The sequence below is a fragment of the Eubalaena glacialis genome, chromosome 10, assembly GCF_028564815.1.
Source record: "Eubalaena glacialis isolate mEubGla1 chromosome 10, mEubGla1.1.hap2.+ XY, whole genome shotgun sequence".
NCBI lineage: Eukaryota > Metazoa > Chordata > Mammalia > Artiodactyla > Balaenidae > Eubalaena > Eubalaena glacialis.
Window position 1 is genome coordinate 64,044,905 of NC_083725.1, and position 20,582 is coordinate 64,065,486.

General features: G+C 46.5%; 1 long non-coding RNA gene across 2 annotated transcripts in view; it reads left to right on the forward strand.

Moving 5' to 3' along the window:
- The window catches only part of LOC133100027 (uncharacterized), a 295,412-nt gene extending 286,476 nt beyond the window's left edge, over nucleotides 1–8,936 (forward strand). For both annotated transcript variants that reach the window (XR_009702379.1, XR_009702380.1), the window contains exon 4: nucleotides 8,850–8,936. This is a non-coding gene — a long non-coding RNA (uncharacterized LOC133100027). The remainder of the gene's footprint in view (nucleotides 1–8,849) is intronic.
- The last annotated feature ends 11,646 nt before the right edge of the window (nucleotides 8,937–20,582 follow it).

Sequence of the window (20,582 nt, forward strand, 5' to 3'; positions counted from 1 at the left end):
TGGCTTCGCCTTCTGCAATTTCCATTTCCAATGGGATCTAGAATTACCAAAGTTCTAGAGGCCCGAGTTTGGTTTCCTGTGCTGTCAAGAACTGGGAGGCTCCCCCCGCATCTCTTCTCTTTGACCTCAGTTTTCCTCATCGACATGAGTGATCTCTAAGGCCCCTGCAGGTCCTGCCTCCCATTCGTCTCATTCACCCCACAGACACTCACTGAGCACCTCCACGTGTCAGGTTCTGGGCTAGGTTCCGGGGGAGACCAGAGGGAAGACTCCCCCAGCCCCACCCCACGCCTCCACCCACATCACATCATCTCAGCTCCTGTCATATAATATTTTTTTAAATGCTCATGTGTCTGCCATTCTACCCGACTCTAAGCTTCCCAGGGGCATTTTTCATTTTTGTGCTGCCTTAAATTCTTCCTGGAACAAGGCACAAAGTTGATGCATAGATTAATCAATATACTGATTATTATTTTTTTGTACCCAAAGCTCCTTGCCCTGGTAAGCGTTCACTGGAGATATGCATTGGAGACAGTCAAATAAGCAAATAATTTCACCAAAGTGAGAATCGTGCCGGCAGGGGAAGCCCAGGGCCTGTGGAAGCTCAAAACATGGGCCCCTGATCTAGCCAGAGGGTGAGGGAGGCTTCCAGGAGGAGGTGACCTTCAGCTGAGCCTTCAAGGACAAGAAGGAATTAGGGGAAGATGAGGTGACAGAGACAAAGGAAACAGTATGTACAAAGTGCTTGAGGCCCGAGAGAGCCTTGCCCATTTGAGGATCTGCTGGTAATTTTTGACAGTGCTGGAAACACATCCTTCACCTCTCCCCTCTCCAGGATTCCCTGAGGGGCGTGTGTCACCCGCACAGGAACAGTAGCCAGAGGGGAGCTGGGTACTGAGTCGTCCGTGCTGATGAGCACCCAGGGAATAACCCCCTTACACACAGCACTTTGAGAATGGGGGCGGGGTGCTGGCCCGGCATGCAGGGCAGACTCTAAAGTCACCTCCCCAAGCTGCCGGTCAAGTGCAGCCAGAGCTCAGGCCCCATCCCTCTGGAGCCTGTGCGTTGATTGAATACCACCCGGCTGGCCTTTATTCTGGGCAGGTGTGTGCCGTGGGCCAGCCTCCTTCCTGCCAGGAAAGTGAGTCACAGTTGTTTGCACTTTTCATGGAACTGAATCTCACCTCTTTGTGGGGAATAACTTAAAACCATTTTTAAAATGTAAACATTTTTGAAGTTCAATTAGTCCCCTGGTAGGCCCCATGTAGGTCGGATGGATTGGCTGGGAGGAGTGGGGAGGTGGCGGCTGGAAAAGAGTGATGGGAGCCAGCGAACCCAGTCAGGAGGCAAGTTCAGAAACCCACATGTGCCCCAGATGCACCTCTGCATGCTGTGTCCCAAATTTCAGGGAGAAATCTAAGGCCAAGATGTTCTTAGAGAAGGAAGGAGGAAGAGGAGAAGGGGGCAAGGAGTGGGGGAGGGAGGCGAGCTAGCGAACTCCCCTTGGAAACAAACACCCGCTTTTATTTAAACACCAAATATTCTTAAAGGAAAAAGCAGCAGGTTTCCAAAGTGCTCTGGAGTCTACCTGGATAGGTTGCTCTTGCTCTGAGGTTAATATGAGGAAACAGCGTTCTTAAGCGCCCGTATTAACCTGTCTGTTGTTCTGTGGACTGTGGCAGCTGCATTTTACATCTTAATGGCTAACCATTTATTTCACTCCAAAAAAAAAAAAAGAAAAAGGCATTTTTTTTAGCCCATGAAGCAGGTACTCAGGCCGGAAGCTTTGCCCCCAGAAACACGTTTTGGGGCAGAATCTCCAAGTGGACTCAAGTGGTTGCCACGAAAAGACCCCGCCCCCTCCATGAGCCCCCCTCTGTTTCCCCAGATCATCTGGCTCTCTCCCTCTTCCGAGTCCCCCCTGGCTTACCTCTCTAGACCTTCCTCTGGGCTGCTGTGGTCTCTCGGGGGAGACAAGTTTGTTATCTCTGGGATAGCAGACAATGTGTGGAAGGGTCCCCAGTGCAGAGAAAAGCCCTGAGAGCTAGGGGACAGAGCAGGAGGACCAAGCTGGACCAGCTTCAGAGATGAGGAGGGATGTGAGCTGAGTCAGGGGAGGAGGATGAGGAGGGATCTTGATAAGAAGGGACAGCCACACTTAAACAGTACCAACCACCTGCCTGGCCTTGCTCCAAGAACTTTCAATATATTATTTAATCCTCACAACCACTCTAGGAGGTAGGCACAACTATGATTCCTTTTTGAATAAATGAAGAAACTGAGGCACAGAGACATGAAGTCACTTCCCAGAGTAACACAGCTCTGAGTGGTGCAGCCAAGGTCACACTGAGTGTTCTGTCTCCAGAGGCCATACTTTTAACCTCCTGCTATACATCCTCTCTAACCAACCTTTACACATGCATTCATCCAACAAGTATTTATGGAGCACTGACTGCCACGCAGGCTCCAGATGCTAGGGGTACATCAGTGAACAAAACAGACACATTGAGTGGCTGAAGACACCCCTTGAGGACATCTTGGTGACAAGACAAAAGTGGGCCCTGCCCCGTTCTAGCTGGGGAGGCACACATCCATCAACTGTCATTCAAAGAAGTACAAGTGCCCTGAAGAACATGTAGCAGAGAAAGTTGCCCCAGGAAGTGACTCCCAGTCTAAGCTGAGACCTAAATGGGGGAGGTGATTTCCGGGAGAGGAAACAGCATTTGCTGTCTGAGTATAATGGCCCGAAAGATGGCTGGTTTGCGCAGAGCCAAGGAAACAAGGGGTACAGACAAGAAGATAGAGTCGGCGAATCATTCTGTGAGTTGGGAACAGAAACAAAAGTTAATGTTCAGTGAAGGGCAATAGGCAGCTCTTGAGGGTCTTGAACGAGAGTGACAGATCCTTCAGTGTTTGGCACAGTTTCCAAAGTTTTTCACACTCACCCTCTTTTGTCTGAAAGCAGTCTGGTGAAGCGGGCAAGTTGGGGTTCTTGTCCCAAACTAAGTGATCAGAACACTGAAGTTCCCCCAAAATGATCCCTAAGAATTGCAAGCGTGAGGCTGAGGGTCCGCCTGTTCAGGGGGCTGGTTGGAGAGGCAGAGGGGAGAGGAGGCTTCACGGGCCGTACACGGTGTAAACCAAGGTGCCACGTGACACTGTGACAGAGGTCACCTCGCAGGGTGTGAGAGGAGCTGGGAAGGGTCGGGGAGGAAAAGATTTTCCTCTACTTCACTAGCCAGGTTCTTCTGGCTGATCTGAGAATTAAATTGACAGGAGACAGATTAACAGGAGAAAATCAAAAGCGTAATAACATGGGCGAGACCCCAAAATGGCTGAAGCCCTCACCTTAAATACCATCTTCAGCTGAAGACAAAAGAGAATGTCGGGGGGTAGTAGTTTGGGACTTCGAAGCGGGGAGGAAGGCAATTGACATGGAGATGGAAAAGCAAATGTTTGGTAAATAAATGTTTGTTGGTCCATGCAAATAGACAGTGGGCCACAGAGTAGACTCTGATCCCTAGGCCCTGTTTCCCCTACCACACTTAGCCCATATTCTTTGCAGATATCTCTGGTGATAGCTCTATTTCGGGAACAAGCCCTCTATCTAAATTTTTTAGGCAATTAGGGGGAAGGCCAAAGTTTCTTCCTGAGTCTTTTGGGCCTTGATTATTTTCAGTTCGAAATAATTGGCATACCAGAGAGACATTTGGCGGGGTGAAGTGAGGGGGCAAGTTTTGCTCCCCTGCAGAAGTGAAAGGGTCCAGCACTGTGCCTGGCATGTGGTCAATGCTCAGTGAATGCCCATTCCCCTGCCTTCAACGGGAAGATGCAAGCATTGCTTTGGTTTTGCACACCGCCTGGCCACCATCCTCACCTTCCGTGTCAGCGTGTGTTCTGGAGGGTGTTTGGCGCAGTGCGTGAGAAAGGAGAAGGTGGTTCACGTTCCTTGCCCACAACAGGATCCCTGTTTCCTACCATCACAATGTCCTGCCGGGAGATCTTGCGGGAAGTGAATGGACTGGCCTCTGCCTGGATTCTGCAGAGGGAAACGCAAGAAGACAACTTCCCAGGTTTTCTGCTGCCCACCCCTGGCGCCCTACTACAGCATGCCGTAGTGCTTTGGTCAGGAAAAGCCCTCATCAGAAAGAGCTACTCTGGAAATGTATTCACTCAAAAAGAATCACCAGTATTTACTTACAAAACCCTTTTGCTACATTTTATTCATTTAATCCCCATGATAATCTTGTGAGGAAGTTACTTATTTGTCCACATTTTATAAAAGAGACTTGAGTGGCTGTTATTCATGGCACACATGAAACAAAACCCAAACACAGTTCCCCTCTGACCCCACTCCAGTCTCCTTTTAGCTGCATGACCATGTCCCTCTTGACCCAGCCTTCGATACTGCCTACTCAGAGACATCTCAACAAACATTCCCTGCCCTTGGGTTTTCCAGCTCATTGGAGAGACGATTTAGGACATCATCCTGATCACTGGAAAAATGAGCATGGACCCTTCGTGGGGCAGGGTTGGGGGGTGCTATATTCTAGAAGTCATGCTTCCCAGGAAGCCCAGAGCTCAGAGTTACAGCCCTTTCTCTGTGGCACATCCATCAGACATCAGGAGATGGATGTCAGCCAGCATAAAAACTGTGGCACCGGAAGGGGCCAGAGGAATGCGGCTGGCTCCCCGCCTCTTATTTTAACATTGCACTGGAAGGTCGTGTTCATTCGTGCTTTCAAACCAAAAATAAATTATTGTAATCCATTTGCTAATTACACCATGCTGAAGTTCTAGACGCTGGAAACTGCAGCCGTGATAGATCTAGATGAAGTTTCTGGGAGTTTATTTTTAGACATTCAGAGAGCACTCAGTTTCCTAGAGGCTTCATTTGCAAGTCTAGGAGGGGACAGGCAAAAATGCGTCTGCACAGTCCTTCCTGCCCTGTGACTTGGATGGAGTCATTTAACCTCCCCAGCCCTCCTCTGTACAGCAGGTGGATGTAGTAGCTGATCTTGAAGCCCTGTCTAACTTTAAGCTCTAACTCTCATTTCCTAACTATGGAAACTAGAATGTATTCAGACGTGGTCTTTGCCTGCCTGGTCCATCCTGGAGAATGTCAAAAGCCACCACCCCAACATGTTGTGAACCATGGGACACAGGCCTTCAGAAACCTCAGGCTGAGTGGATGCATGGTCCCCCTTTTCTGATCCTTATCGTTTGGGGGTGGAGAGAGACGGAAGGATTTTATATGTATTTTGCACCAGCTATGTGCATCCTCCACTGCTAGGTGCTTGCATGTGAGTGCTTTTTGGATGGCCTCCCCCATTCAAGGCCAATGTCATCCGTTTCAGTCAGCCAGTCGCTCATGATTATCTGTGTGCCAGGCACTGGGCTTGGTTCTGAAAACATCATGAAGGTGAAGTGGGTGCAATTCCGAGCTCCAAGGAGACCAGCAGGGGAGGTAAAGTGTGAAATGAATATGTTGAAGTGCTTTTTGGAACTGCAGTATTAGCCATGGATGATAAAAGTGCTGAGTGTCATCGGAGATGTCACAGACTCATTCTGGTGGGGGTCCAGGTTCATTCGTGCCTAACGGGGGAGGAGAATCAGGGAAGGCTTTGAGGATGAAGGGTTATTTGAGCCAGGTTGGCTCAATCCTATAAATAGGATTTAGAAATGTAGGGATTGGGTAAGGGAAATTGCACAGACCTGCTTTGGTAACCTTGGAAACCACCCTGGGCAGATCACAGGGATGGCTGTCCCTGACCAGTCAGCATTCCCAAATGCCTAGCAGAGCACATTTCTTCCCCAGACGCCATGACTTCCAGCAAATTTTCTTCAGTTTTGACAGAAGTACGACATATTTTTTTCCAAAGTGTGAGCATAAAAAATTCCTGTGTTTAGATGCTTCTGGATAAACAGTCTTCCACTGTATTTGTGTGATTCTTGGGTCGATAGATGGATGCGTGGTCAGATGGATGAATGGATGGTTTGGTATCATTGTGGAGCTGCCACAGGAAAGAGGTGGGAGCAGTTATACTGGCGGGGCTTGTGGGTAGTTTTATGGGAAGAGGACATTGGAGCTGAGCCTTGAACAATGAATTTTCTCAGCTCACAGTGCAGATAAAGGTCTTCCATTCTGAGGGAGGCAAACTGGAAGCATGAAATGCGTGACGTTGTGGGAGAATGGCGAGTTGCAGAGGCCAGGGCATAGGAAAGGAGGATGAGTAAATGTAGTAGCTGAGAGCACAAGCTTTGAATTAGACAGATGGTGTTTTGAATCCCAGCTCCGCCACATAGTAGCTGAGTGATCTTGGGCAAATTATATCTCTTTCCTTAGCTTCTCCTTCCTCATCTGTAAAAAAGGAGCATTAATAATAACTACCCCAGGTGGTTACTGTGAAGATTAAGTGAAATAATGTTTAGCACAGTGATTGGCATGCACTTAATATGCACTTAATAAATAGTAGCTTATGGTTCTTATTTTATTGAAACAATTCTAATTAAATTATGAAAGATAGAATATTATATACCAATTTTACGTCAACAAAAAACAAATTATGAAAATGCCAGTTTAAACCACAGAATTTAAGGAAGAAGGGGGCTCCTTACTCTTTCACATGTAAAGGTGAGGCAAAGAAAAAAGAACTAGCAGAAAAGGCAGAGAAAGTCCTTGCAGGAAAAGGAGAATCAGAAGAGACTGGTGTCGTAGGTGCCAAGGCAGGATTGTTTCTAGAGGAGAAGGTGATCCTGCTGGCGGATGACCCAGGGAGGCCACTGCAGACTGAGAAGTCTCTGGAATTTGCAGTGACAACATCATTATGATCTTAAAGAGAACATTCTGGAGGTGGAGCCCACCACAATGATTTGTGGGGTGCGCGGGTGTGCAGGAAGTGGTTTAGATGACTCTTTCAGGAATTCTCTCAGAGAAGGAGAAAAAGAACTTGGAGTGGGATGGGGACAAGGTCACGGGAAGGGCTTAGTTAGACGAAGACTATTTGAACTCAGTTATTTTTGTACCTTTGAAACCCATGCCTTCATTCGATAGACATAACATCACTGTCCCGTTCACGATTCTGATATTCTGGCACCCATCACCCAACACTTACCCTAGCCCCACTGGGAGCTATGCCTGCCAAGAAGATTTTGTCTGGATGTATTTCTTGTAGTTGCATTTTAATAACAGTAGGAATTTAATGATCTCTTGGAATAAAGCAGGTAGGAAATGATGTCGGCATTGAGGGTGATAAGTTGACGGATTCGAGAGACAGTAAGTAAGCTGACCTGAGCGGATGTAAGGAGTGAGGGCGAGGGGAGTCAAGGAGGGACCCTGGGGTTCTGGTGTGGAGGGCTGAGTGAAGAGCCACACCAGCTGGTGCGTGTCCCTTCTCCATGTGGGTCCTCACCCCCACCCATCTGGGTGGCGCCTCACAGGCTCCTCGAGAGTAAGAAATCAAATGGCAGATGTGGTCATCATTTGGAAGCTTTCAAATGCTTTATAAATCTAGGTATTCTTATTAATATTGTTATAAGCAAGAAATGGTGCATAAAGCTGTCTTTCTTATGCACTCTCTCTGTTTTTATCTGCACAGCCTCTTTGTCAGTAAGTGTTGTAATTCTAAATGGCAGGAGGGAACTAATGTGTATTGCTCAGGTACCTGTTTACAGATAAGGAAATGGAGGGGCAGGGAGGTTTAGAAAAACTAACCCGAGATTACACCCAATGACTAGAGGATACACGTTCTTTCCAAGTATACATGGAACATTCACAGCAGTTGACTACATCCTAGGCTATAAAATGTGTCTCAGCAAGTTTCAAGGAATCAGTATCCTGCAAACCACATTCTCCCGCCACAGGACAATTAAGCTAGAAATCAATAACAGAAAGATGAGTTTAAAAAAAAAATACATTGAGGGGGAGGGATAAGTTAGGAGTTTGGGGGGAAAATGCATTGAGAGATATTCACAAAAACACTTCTAACTAACTCATGAGTCAAAAAAGAAATGATAATAGAAATTATAAAATATTATAAATGAATGATAAGAGAAATATCAAATATCGAAGTTGTGGAATATAGCTAAGACAGCATAAGGGAAATGCTTGACCTTAAATGCTTGCATTGGGAAAGAAGAAGGGCTGGAAATTAACAAATGGGCTAAGTATCCAATTTAAGAACAATTGTAAGGGAGGGTGGGAGGGAGATGCAAGAGGGAGGGGATATGGGGATATATGTATACATATAGCTGATTCACTTTGTTATATATACAGCAGCAACTAACACAACAATGTAAAGCAATTATACTACAATAAAGATGTTAAAAAAAATAGAAATAAAAATAAAAAAAAGAACAGTAGTAAACATAAATAAACAAGACAGCTCAAGGTTGCACAGTTATAAGTGGTAGAGCCAGGATTCAAACATAGATATGGCTGCTTCCAAAGCCCTCACTCTCTCCACTACACCATGAGCCTTTCTCTGTGCTGTTTTCCATAAATATGCCCAGTGCCTGGAAATTCTGTTTCTCCCTAAGGGTCAAAGAGCTGAACCTATAGGGTAACTCCCTGTATCAAAGGTTAATGATAAAGCACACTCGTTTATTCATCCATCCTTACCCTCATTCATTCATTAAATATTTATTGAGCATTTGCTATGTGCCAGGCACTGGGATCACTACCTTAGTCGCCTTTCCTCTGAGTGTTCCAAAACCAGCCTTCAGCCTGGGGCCCAAGCTGCCGCTGCTGCCCACCCGCCACCCCTCAAGCTGCCTAAACCTCATCTGCTGTTTGTGAGAAGAGCAACCTCGTCAAAAATGACTGATTTCTCTCTTGTCTCTTTCAACAGGTAGACTGAAATTACCACGTGTCCAAATTAAAACTGCATACTTCAAGGATTATTTGAAGGATTATTCTTAGACCCTTTTAAGAAGATTTAAAGAAAAGTGAGTTGATTTTTTTTTTTACACTTCAGAGAGTATTCATGATTTAAGTTAATGATATGGGTGCTTTTTTACTCTACCCCTTAAATATGTGTTAAAAGGCAGACTTTATATCCATTTATTTTATAAGAAATTTTTTCCCTAAAAACAATGAGCAGGGAGTACAGGATTACTGCTTGGCTTCCCTGTACGATTTTAGTACATTTCAAAGGCTTGTGGAATCTTAGAGATGAATGGTTCTTAGAGATGTGGATCTTTGGTAGGTAGGTAGATAGATAGATAGATAGATGATAGATGGATAGACAGACAGATAGATAGATTTGGTCTATGTTTGGAAAACTCCAGGGACTAATGAGGAACTGGTTATCTCCCCCCGTTTATGATTTTTATTTAAAAAATCTGGATTTGACATCCACTGTATCCACTTCTCCTCACATCTTGCCAAGCCTCTTTTTCACTAGACAGTCCTACAAATGTTTGAAGACAAAAGATCATGCCCTTCCTTGAGATCTTTTTTTATTCTTTGTCCCTCATAATTTGGTTTTAAGAGCAATTCCTTCCCTGGTCATCTTCTTTCCGACACTGTAAATGTCTCCTCAAAAAGAGGCATCGCCTGGAACGCAGACAGTGCTCTACCAGCGTCCTTTGTCCCAGGAGATGCGTGAGAATCAGAGGAAGATAAACCCAAGGACCAGACCCGGGTTCCAGTCCCAGATCTACTCTGGCGATGCTCTCGGGAAAGTCCCTTCATCTCTCTGAGCTTGGAGAAAACAGGAGGGAAGGACAAGATGGTCCTAAGATGCTGCCCACCTCCATGTGGATAGTTTTGCTGACTCAGAGTAAAAAAGTTGCTGCTTCCCTCTGTCCCGGGCACTGGGATGGGCCAGGACTTGGGGATCAGTGGGATGTGGGTACAATCCCAGCCCTATCACTTGCTATGTGACCCTAGACTGTCACTTATCTCTGAGCATCTATTTCCTCATTTGTGAAGTAAGGATATTAATACGTGTGGCAAAGGATTCGTGTGAGGTGTGCTGGGATAATGTACATAAAGCGCTTGGTACCTGGTGTGTAGGAAGTGTTGAATAAATGGTAGCCCCTAGTAGCTGCATAAGTAGTGATGGGGCTCCTTACCTCCAGCTGGAGGAGAAGACAGCAGGTGGTGAAGAGAGAAGCGTGAATATGTGGGTGTGCTTGTTAGGGATGGGGGAGGAGTGGCCACATCCCAAAAAGTCTCATGCAAACACAAGCCCAACTCTGGAAAGTTCATGAAATTAAAACTCTACTCAGAATCAGACAAGGGAAGATTGGTTGCTGCGGAATACACAGTTAAAAGGGAAGTTTTTAGGGAGGATCTGAGGAGCTGCACAAATTCCGCCAATCTCTGGCTGCTGCCACCGCCCCAGTCCTGGATAGTAAGGATTGGTGTCCCCAGAAGGAAGGTCCTTAGACCCCCAGTAGACCTGGGGGGCTTGAGAATCATCATATATCTGTATATGTTCAGAAGGCTGGTTGTGAGGTTGAGATGAGAGACTGAGTGTGAAAGGGATTTACAAACTGTAGAGTACCCTCCACATATATGTACGTTTGTATTATTTATGTACTATGAGATATTTCAGTACTTTGGAAATCAGGAGAGGGGGGAAAGTCCATGTGTAATGAAGCAGTAGGGTCCAGCCCACGGATTCCTGAGCAGAACAGCGTGTGTGTGAATGTATGCACATGTCTGTGTGTGTGCACACGCACGCCTATGTGTGTGAGTTTGTGTGTGCACATGGGTGTGCATGCGTGAGAGAATCTTTGGGCCCTTTGGATGTGGTCATCACTCTGCACGGTGACTGGCGGCCTGGAGAGAGTGTGACATAGGAATGAAAACACAGGGTGTGGGTCAGTCAGCTTCCGCTCTATAACTGACTGGCCGTGTGACCTTGGCCGCATTTTTCCAAGAGTGCCCCAGCCCCTGCCTTTATGGAGCTTAAAGGGTGTGGGCCGGGCTACTCTGGGGAGCTGGGAGGGAACTGCATAGAAGGTACCCTTCACACTGAGAAGGCGTCCGGGATGTGTGAGTGCCCTTCTCCCATGGTTAATGGAATTTGTCAAGAGTTTAGGGAAGTCTTCTTGACCTGTTGGCTGAAAGGACCCTACCCTGAGGGCCCAGGCACCTGGGTGAATGGAGAGCACACCCTTCAGCCCTGTTGAAAAGGCTCCTTCCAGAGGTGTTTCCACACCTCGGCCATCCTTCCCAGTCCCCTCCCTCAATCTGGCTATGGGGCTGATAAATCTTAAATTCAGGAGGACTGGGAACTGTGTTGTCAGTGAAGGTGTGGAACAAGGATTTTTTTTTTTTTTTGAAATTATTGTAGCTAATGTCATGGCCTTTGTTCTCCAGACAGCTACTGGCTCTTCATAGCAGGGTGCTGCCCCAGGCTAACACTGCAGTGGATGCCACTGGCCAGAGGTGTCCATTTCGAGGTTTCCAGATCCGGGGAATACTATATAATCGTGTATTATAGTGTTTTACGAATTGTGGGTTGTGACCCATTAGTGGGTCATGAATTTAATTTGGTGGTTCAAGATCATCATGCATTAAAGTGAAACAAAGTGATCCAGTAGCCCATAGAGTGAGTGACGGTATTTATATTATGTATTCAACACAGGTCTCATATCCAAAATATACACAGTTGACCCTCGAACATGCAGGGCTTGGGGCACCAACCCTCTGTGCAGTCGAAAATCCAAGTATAATTTATAGTGGGCCCTCCACATACACAGTTTGTCAGTATCCCAGGTTCTGCACCTGCAGATTCGAACAACCATGGACAGTGTAACATTGTAGTATTTACTATTGAAAAAATCTGTGTCTAAGTGGACCCATGCAATCCAAACCCATGTTGTTCAAGGGTCAACTGTATAGTAGGAAGAAAAGAGGAAACTGCTACAAATAAGTAAGGAAAAGACAAGCAACCTAATAGAAAAATAAGCAAAAGATATTTCAAACAGATACTTCACAAATGAGGATATCCAAATAACCAATAAGCATTCGAAAGCGTTATCAGTTATCAGGGAATTACAGATTAAACCAGCAATGAAATACCACTATACACCCATAAGAATGGCTAAAATGAAAAAAGAGAGACAATATCTAGCGTTGGCAAGGATGTGAAGCAACTAGAACCCTCACACATGTCTGTCTGAAGTATAATTTGGTATGATGACTTTGGAAAACTGTCTGGAAGCATCAACTAAAGTGGGACATATGCATACTAGCCATTCCATCCTTAGATACACTCATGAGATGTGCATACACCTTTCCACCCTAAAACATGACCATCGGCAACGGCATGGATAAATGGTGATACAGCCACACAATGGAATATTGCCCCCAGCAGTATGAATGGCCCTCACAAATACAGTGTTGAAAGAAAAAGCCAGGCATAGAGAAACTTTATGACTACATTTATATGAAGTACAAAAACAGACAAAACTGAGCTAAGTTGTTAGAAGTCAGGAGAGCAGTTATCCTTGGGGGAGGGGCTGGTAAATGGGAGGGCACAGTGGAGGCTTTCAAGGTATGGGTAATGCTCTGTCTTTTGATCTGAGGCCTGGTTACGTGGGTGTTTTCAATTTGTGAGAGCTTATCCAGCTCTTTATCGATGACATGTACACCTACGAGACTTACATTTTGCTTCAATAAAAGTTTACAAAATGAATGTATAAATTATGATTTATAAATGAATAGAAGAGAGTAGAAAACACAGCAGGTAGTAAGAGTAAGCATTGTAGAGTGAAACTCAAGTTACATGTGGGAACTGTATGTGTGTCTAGGCTGAGCTGAGACGTCCAATGTACTCCTTCCTGGGAGTCACGGGCCAAAAAATGGAGAGCCACTGATGGCGTCTAACCCTCTCATTTTAAGATGAGGAATCTAAGACCCAGAGAAAACGGAGTTAAGGGCAGAGCTAGGAGGAAAGCAGGGCCGGGGAGAAGACTGACTCTAGGTCTCCTGCTGATGCCGTGTCTCCCGTTTCCACTGCCAGTCGGTGGAATGGCGAACTCGGCTGAGCAGGCCCCGTCTGGCACCGTAGCCTCTGGGAGGCGGCCCTGTGCTTTCAGTCCAAGGGGAGCGTTGTTTTCCCACCGCAGACGGGTAGAGACCCAGCCGCCCCTGCAGGGGCCTGGCTCTAGCTCCCCGCGTTCCCTCCCTCCTCCTTCCTGCTTCTTCTGCCTCATCTGCTCCCCTCCGAGCGCCGGAAACACCACTGCACTCAGTCGTGCTTTCATTTGTGTAAAACAACTGTCATGCCAAAGCAATTTTACGGTTGTAGAAGTTGGAAAACTGTGAAGAAAATACATTGGGAGAACACGAGCCGACAAAGCATGAGTCAGTCCTGGCTTTGTGCTTTTATTTTGTCACAAAATTGTGAGCCCATTCCTCCGACCTCTCCTGCGAGGGGTCACGGGGCTACCAGCCCCTGAGGGCGCGAGAGGAGTGGGGCTGTAACCCTGTCTCTGCCAGGCAGAGCTTCACAGAGGAGGAAAATGTGCAGATTTTAAAAGGCTCAGTATGAACCTCGCACAGAGCCTGGAACCATCTGAAATAGGAGGGTTACATAACATCAGGGGCTTTCCAGCTCTTTTGACTGGGACCCAAAGTACAGAACACATGGGGCATCTTCACTCAGCACACACCCTCACCCACACAGGGAAACAGGTGCAGTTTACGATGTAACAGCCCAGGCCGCCCCAGCACGGGCATCCAGCTGAACCCTGGGGACGGGGTGCCGGAGGGAGTCTCAGAGAGGGTTTCACGGAAGCCACGAGATTTGAGCTACGGATCAAAGAAAGAGAAACTTCACAGGCAGATTGCTGAGGACTGGCCAGCAGGTGAGAAGCTCATTTGAAAGAAGCCATCTTGCATTCTGGAAACGGCCTGTGGTCCCATAGTCAAGGCCGAGGAAGTGTGTGGTGTAGGAGAGGATCCAGAAGAGGTGGACGGGGGCCAGCTGAAAGCCTCTGTGTCCTGACAGGGAGTGTCTGGGGTGAAGAGGAAACATCGCCTGAGATTCATATAAGCAAGAAGTGCCTGTAGCCTTGGAGACAGACTAAGAGATGCAGGCAGACGCAGGTATGAACGTTGGTGCCGTCCCAGAATTTTGTGTTACAGCACTCACCTATGCCATTTGCAAAGAAAACTTTCAGAGAACGCTTCTGATCCAGGCCTGGCTGAAGGCAGGAGCTGGAGAGATGAGTAAGACAGAGTTCCCGGCCTCGTCGTCCTGCCAGTGGACTGACAGGTCAAACCCAAACACAGATTTGACATGGTAGTTATTATTCTAGGGCAAAATGTCCCAAATAGTGTTTTATGATACATCAGCCCCACAAAATGTTGTTTGGCAAAAAAAAAAAAGGAGGAGGAGTGTTTCCATGTTGAGCAATCTGGAAAGTACTGTATCACTGACTCGCTCCTGGTAGACCTCACTGCCTCTAGCACTCTAAAGGCTCTGAGAAGTCCTTCAGGGAGGACGCTCACCTAGTATTTCCCAAACTTACTTGCTCCAGAACACATTTTTGCATGTCTATTCAAATCCCTCCGTTTTTCCAAATTGATTTTGGGAAAGTCCATCCTAGAGAATGGCCTGAAGGCTGGTGGGGAGCTCTGAGGAAGGAGAAGTGGGCTCTGCCTGGGAGAGGACAGGGAGAGCTTCCTAGAAGAGGGAGATTTTGTGCCCACTATAGAAGGCCCAGTCTGAACCTAGCACAGGGTCTGGCCCGCAGCAGGTGCTCGGTAAATAATTAATAAACGAAAGAACGGCTACTGCGTTTGCTGGTGAAAAGAGCCTGGCGTTCTCAGCAGAGGCTGGAGACAGAAAGTACTCAGAGCAGTAAGGCTGTGCGAGTGTGCCTTTGGCAGTTGACTGTAGGGTTTCTTTCCTCAAACTTGCCCCCCTCCCTTGACTGTTTTGGAAAAGGCAACAGGAGGCAGCAAAGGCAAAGTGGCTTAAGGTCACATGCTCTGGAGCCAGACTGCCTTGAATCCCAGCTCCATCACGTCCTAGCTAGTTCCTTGTACAAGTTGCCTTAACCTTTCTGTGTCTCATCACCTCCATCTGTAAAATGGTCCTAAAAATAGTGCCCAGGTTCCTAGCGCCCAGGATTAAGGGTACCAATAGGCATGGCATTAGACAGGGGCATGCAGTAAGTGCCACATAACCACTAGCAACCCTCATCTGTTGGCTGCTTTCGGTCATTACCTCCCAGGCCTTTGTCCGAGTTCCCTTCCCCAGTGTTTCCCAGCAGACTGCGGTCCTCATATTTCTGAGTGAGGTGATCTGCACTTTTGTTTTCCTTCCGCCAACATCAAGAAGGGCCAGGCTGATGCTTCTTCGTTTTCAATAGTCGGGGCTGTTTGAGGTAAGGCTCGGGTTCCGCTCCTGGTTATTAGCCTTCAACCACTCCGGCTGGGTAAATATTTCTGAGGGAGTCCAGCCCATCTATTATTAATTTACCGCAAGCAGTTGCTGTACTTTCCAGCATAGCTCTGCCAACAGATGTTTTGTAGGCCGTATAGAGTTCTCGTGACCTTAATGCTTTCTGTGGGGTGTGGTGGCAGTGTCCCCGCTGGCTTTGCCTCCCTGGGGAAAGATGGACAGTTGTGTGAGCAGTGGGCATGGGGGTCCGTGCTGGATCCTGCGTAATTCGGATGATGGAGCTGGTGGAATCTTGTGCTTTACACCCCTACTTTCAGAATCATACCTGGCTTACAGGCCAGAGACCTGGGTGTCTTCCTTGAGAGCATGCTCTCTGTCATGGCCTCTTGTCCGGTCGGTCACCAAGTCCTAGTGATGCCATCTCCAATCCCTTCTCTCTTGTACTGCCCCCAGCCAGCTAGTCCGAGCCACCATCTTCCTCATCTTCCAGGTCCCAGCTTCCCTGATGGCTGAACTAAATCTGAACCCCTGCTTTGTGTTCCCATTGAGCCCCCCCGACCCTGATTCTTTTTAAATCACTTTTCAATCTTTAAATTACCTGTTCTTGGTCTGGCTTCTCTGCTTGACTATAAGCCAATGAGGGTAGGGATCAAGTTCATCTTCTTAATGGTGCTCGACAAATATAAATCTCTTCCCAGTTAGCAATAGACAAGACTGTGCTTTTCCTTTCTCCCTCCCTCCCTTCTTCCCTTCCTTCTCTCCTTCCTTCTTTCCTTTCTTTTTCTTAACTACAGTTAAAAGGGGCCTAGTGATCAACTAGTCAAATTCCCCAGAGGAACCTCAACACCACAGTGGGAGGAAAGGAGGCAAAATTGGCAGGACCCTGAGCCCCAACCCCTCACCAATGCAGAAGCGACCCTTTATCTCCTTTAGACATTACAATTTTACTTTAGCTTTTCTTTAGAGAAAGTAAAAAGTGGTTCTTCTACGATAAAAGGTTTGGAAAACACTGATCTAGTCTTAGATTCTCATTTTTCAGAGCAAAAATCTACCAAGTATTTTGCATATGTTCACTCATATACAAGGAAGGTATTGTCCTCATTTTATAGATTCAGAAACTGGTGCCCAGAGTAGTTAGGAAACTTGCCTGTGGTCACACAGCCAGTGTGTTCAGTGGGTCCAGAATTCCTATCCAGGATTGTCAGACTCCAAACTCTTTCCACTGCCACCTGCTGCCTCCCCACAAACCATCATCCAACAAACTGTGGCTTCCCAAGCCAGCCTCTCTGTCTGGCACAGCAGCCAGTGGCCAGAAACAGATCTTTGGGATTTAATTGGGCACCACTTGCTCAGAGGGACAGGGCCTTCATTCCTAGGGTTTCCTGGCTGTGTGGGCCTTGAGATGCTAAGCAGAGAGAAACGAAGACCATGTAAGCCAAGGAAGAGCTGGGCTGCTCCACCAAATTGTCAGGCATAAAGCCTGAAATAAAGTGACTTGAGCTGGGATCCCTGAGTCCCTGATACCTTCAGCACAACCTGGGTCTTGCTTCCCATGTGTCAGGAATTTCTCCCAAGGACATCCTGGACAAAGTGACAACCCAGGAAACAAAAACTGCTCTAGATTGTACAAGAAGACAGCATGTGTTTTATCGTGAACCTTAGTGTCTCTTGCCTTTCCTTTGTCCCCATGCCCAGGTTATTTTGACTTTAACTTTGGGATGAAGTCTGGCTTATTTAAGCAATAATGAAACCAGAATGGAGAACAGGAAATCTAAGTTCTTACCCCCAGTTCCCTCAAGAACTCACCGCCTGACTCCCTTTGGACATGTCACATGGCTTCTCTAAGTCTCAGTCTCCCCATCATTAAAATGAGTGTGTTTGGACAAGATGCCCCTGCCCACCATGACAAGGAGAGTTCAAAGTACTGACTCTGCACCTGTACTTCCCAAGTCTAACTCCCAGATCCACCCTTATTGCTGTGTGACCTTCGGCGAGTTATGGAGGCTCTCATGGGCAGCTTTATCATCTGCAAAATGGGGTAGTGGTAATGTCTATCTCATAGATTTATTGTGGGGATTAACAAGTAAGTACAGCACTTAGAATAATGCCCAACACATCATTAAGTTATTTATTTAGTCCACTATTGTGGTGATGGTTGTGATTATCTCCATTCATGGAACCATACATTAGGATTCTGCACTTTTGTTGTCTAGACCGTGTCCAGATCTCCCAGTGGTTAGCATTTATACTTTTATTTTTCATTGACTCAGAAAAACCACAGTGACAGAAAGCTTCATTGGATTCAGTAATTCTGAACTCGATGTGAATTCATCATAACACCCCTACCTATATTGTGCGAGACATTGATTCAGTTATAGACAATGCTTGGTGAGCTAACATGCAGGTTCCTAGATTGTGCCAGGAATAATATGTCCCCAGTTAGAAACCTCTGATCTAGGATCATTGCTGTTTCTTCCAGCATAGTTTATGGCCCATGGTAGGCACAGAGTTAATGTTTGAATAAACAAGTGACTGGATGGATGGATGGATGGATGGATGGATGGATGGATGGACGGATAGATGGACGGATGGATGGACGGATAAGTTGTTGAATGAATGGATGGGTGAGTCTGTTTTTCATTTGCCTCTTGATTTACTTTGAGCAAAATAATAAGTTTGTATATGTGTTAACGTGTGTATGTGCCTATGAACATTTTCAGAGAAAGCCCCACCTATTTCTGTCCCAAGGAAGAAGCTAGTCATAGTTTGCATATTCCCCTCTCTTTTAGTGTATAGGGTCATTTTTCACTGGAGTCCTTTCAGCTGTCTGGCACTGACAAAAGATAAGCACTCCCTCTGCCTCTCCCATGCGTTCCTCCTCCAACAATGAGGGCTTTGTGCTGAGAAGACTGCCTCTAGATGTTTCTTTCCCAAAGCCCCAGAACCTTGTCTGGCTTCTATCAAGAGTATTGATGGGGGAGGGGACGCAGACAGTTGAATTCAGGGAGCAGTGCCTATGGCCTGGTGCCAACTCGACAAGTCAGGCCAGGGTGGACGACTCAATATCTGTTCTGGGATATAGGCAGCCCGGTCACCTGAGCTGGTTATCCAGCTATCTGCAGCCAGCGCCCTGGAAGTCATCAAGCTCTGGTTTCCCAGAGTCTTTTGCTCTGCGCCCAGGGGAGAATGCAGGGCTGGAGGGGTGCGTGGGAGATGGCAGAAGCAGAGGGACGGGGAGCCAATCTCGGGGTGTGAAGAAGTTCACCCCACAGGCACAAGGGGCTGCTGCGTCTTAGGGCTTCAATTCACGAATGAGATTAAAATGCCAGCAGCCTGCCTCTGTACACACACTTAGGAACACATTGGCTTGAGCTGCTTAATGAGTATTAGTCAGGAATCGAAGAAAGGCCCGGGCAGGCGCCTGGCTGATGCCTTGTTGATTAGAACACTAAATGTGTCACCCTTTGAAAGCCAGTACTTGCTGGACAGCAAACCCAGGGTTGAGATCTCCTAGTAACCCTTACATTCCCCACTGTTTCCGGATGTTTACAAATCAGTAAGCTGATCTGAGTAAGGAATGGTTATGAGGACATTTGGATAATGGCAAGGACAACAATAATAACCATTACCCCAATAATAAACAGTGGTTATCAAACCTGGCCGCCCACCAGAAACACGGAGGGTTGGTTTGTTTCTCTGTTTGTTTGCTGTTTGTTTTTTGTTATTTTGAAAATACAGACTCCTGGGTCCTATCCCTAGTGATTCTATTTCTCTAGGCCTGGGGTAGGAATCTATATGTTTAACAAGTACAACATATACTTGTTCATCATACTGGATGATTCTGATGTTTGTGGCTGAGCCCTGGCCATGAGAACCGCTACTCTGTAGAATGAGGCCACGTTGGACCCAGATTGGCATCAGACTGTCCCTTCCTAAGCTATGGCCTCAGGTCTATTGCTTAGCCACTCAACCTCAGATATATCATCTCTAAAAAGGGATTAAGTAAAATCATGCAGCCACTATAGACAACAGTGTATGATGATTCCTCAAAAAAAATGAAAAATAGAATTATCATGTGATAAAGCAATTCCACTTCTGGGTATATACCCAAAAGAATTGAGGGCAGGGACTTGAAGGGATATTTATACGCTCATGTTCATAGCAGCATTATTCACAATAGCCAAGAGGTGGAAGCAACCCAAGTGTCTAACAGTGGATAAATGAATATACAAAATGTGGCATACACACACAATGGAATATTAGTCAGCCTTTAAAAAGGAAAGGCATTCTGACACATGATACAACATAGATGAACCTTGAGGACGTTGTGCTAAATGAAATAGCTCAGTCACAAAAGGACAAATACTGTGTGATTCCACTTATGAGGTACCTAAAATAATCACATCGTAGAGACAGAGAGTAGAATGGTGGTTGCCAGGGGCTGAGGGGGAAATGGGGGAAATGGGGAGTTTTCCACCCCAGGCTGAGCAGGTTGCTCCTCACTGATGCTCCCACTGAGTCTCTCCATGGGAAACCCCACTGTGTATTGTAATTTTCTGTGTGTGTGTGTGTGTGTGTGTGTGTGTGTGTGTGTGTGTCAACATCTCCCCAGTTTCCACCAGCCAGGTGCTTATTCACTTCCTTTCAGGTCCTGAATCAGATAGTAGTGTGCCCTCCTCTTCCAGCCCTTTCTGTCTCCCTCATCCTGATTCATTTTTCTTCATAGCACTATCTAACATAGATAATTGGTTATTTGTTTATTGTCTCTCTACCCTGACTAGCACTGAAGCTTGATAGAGTGGGGACTTGGCCTAGTTTGTTCACGACTGTGTTCCTAGAGCCCAGGAGAGAGTTTGAGGTGCTCAGCAAACAATGGCTAAGTGTCCCCTGGCTCTTGACATGCCCAGGCTGAACATCTCCCGTTCTCATGACCATCCTGGTCACAGCCTGGAGACCCTTACCTGACACAGCAGTCCAAAGACTATCTGCATTGTTCAGCCCTGAATAATTAGATTGTGATTTCTCTTGATGAACATACTCTGATGAACAGGTCCAGTTACATAATTTGTGGGGTAAAGTACAAAATAAAAAAAAAGTGGATCCCTTGTTTAAAAATTGTTAAGAATTTCAGGATAGTCATAGCAGAGCATTCAACCAAGCCTGGGCCTTTCTGAGTGCAGGTCCCTGTGGTGACTACACAGGTCACACATT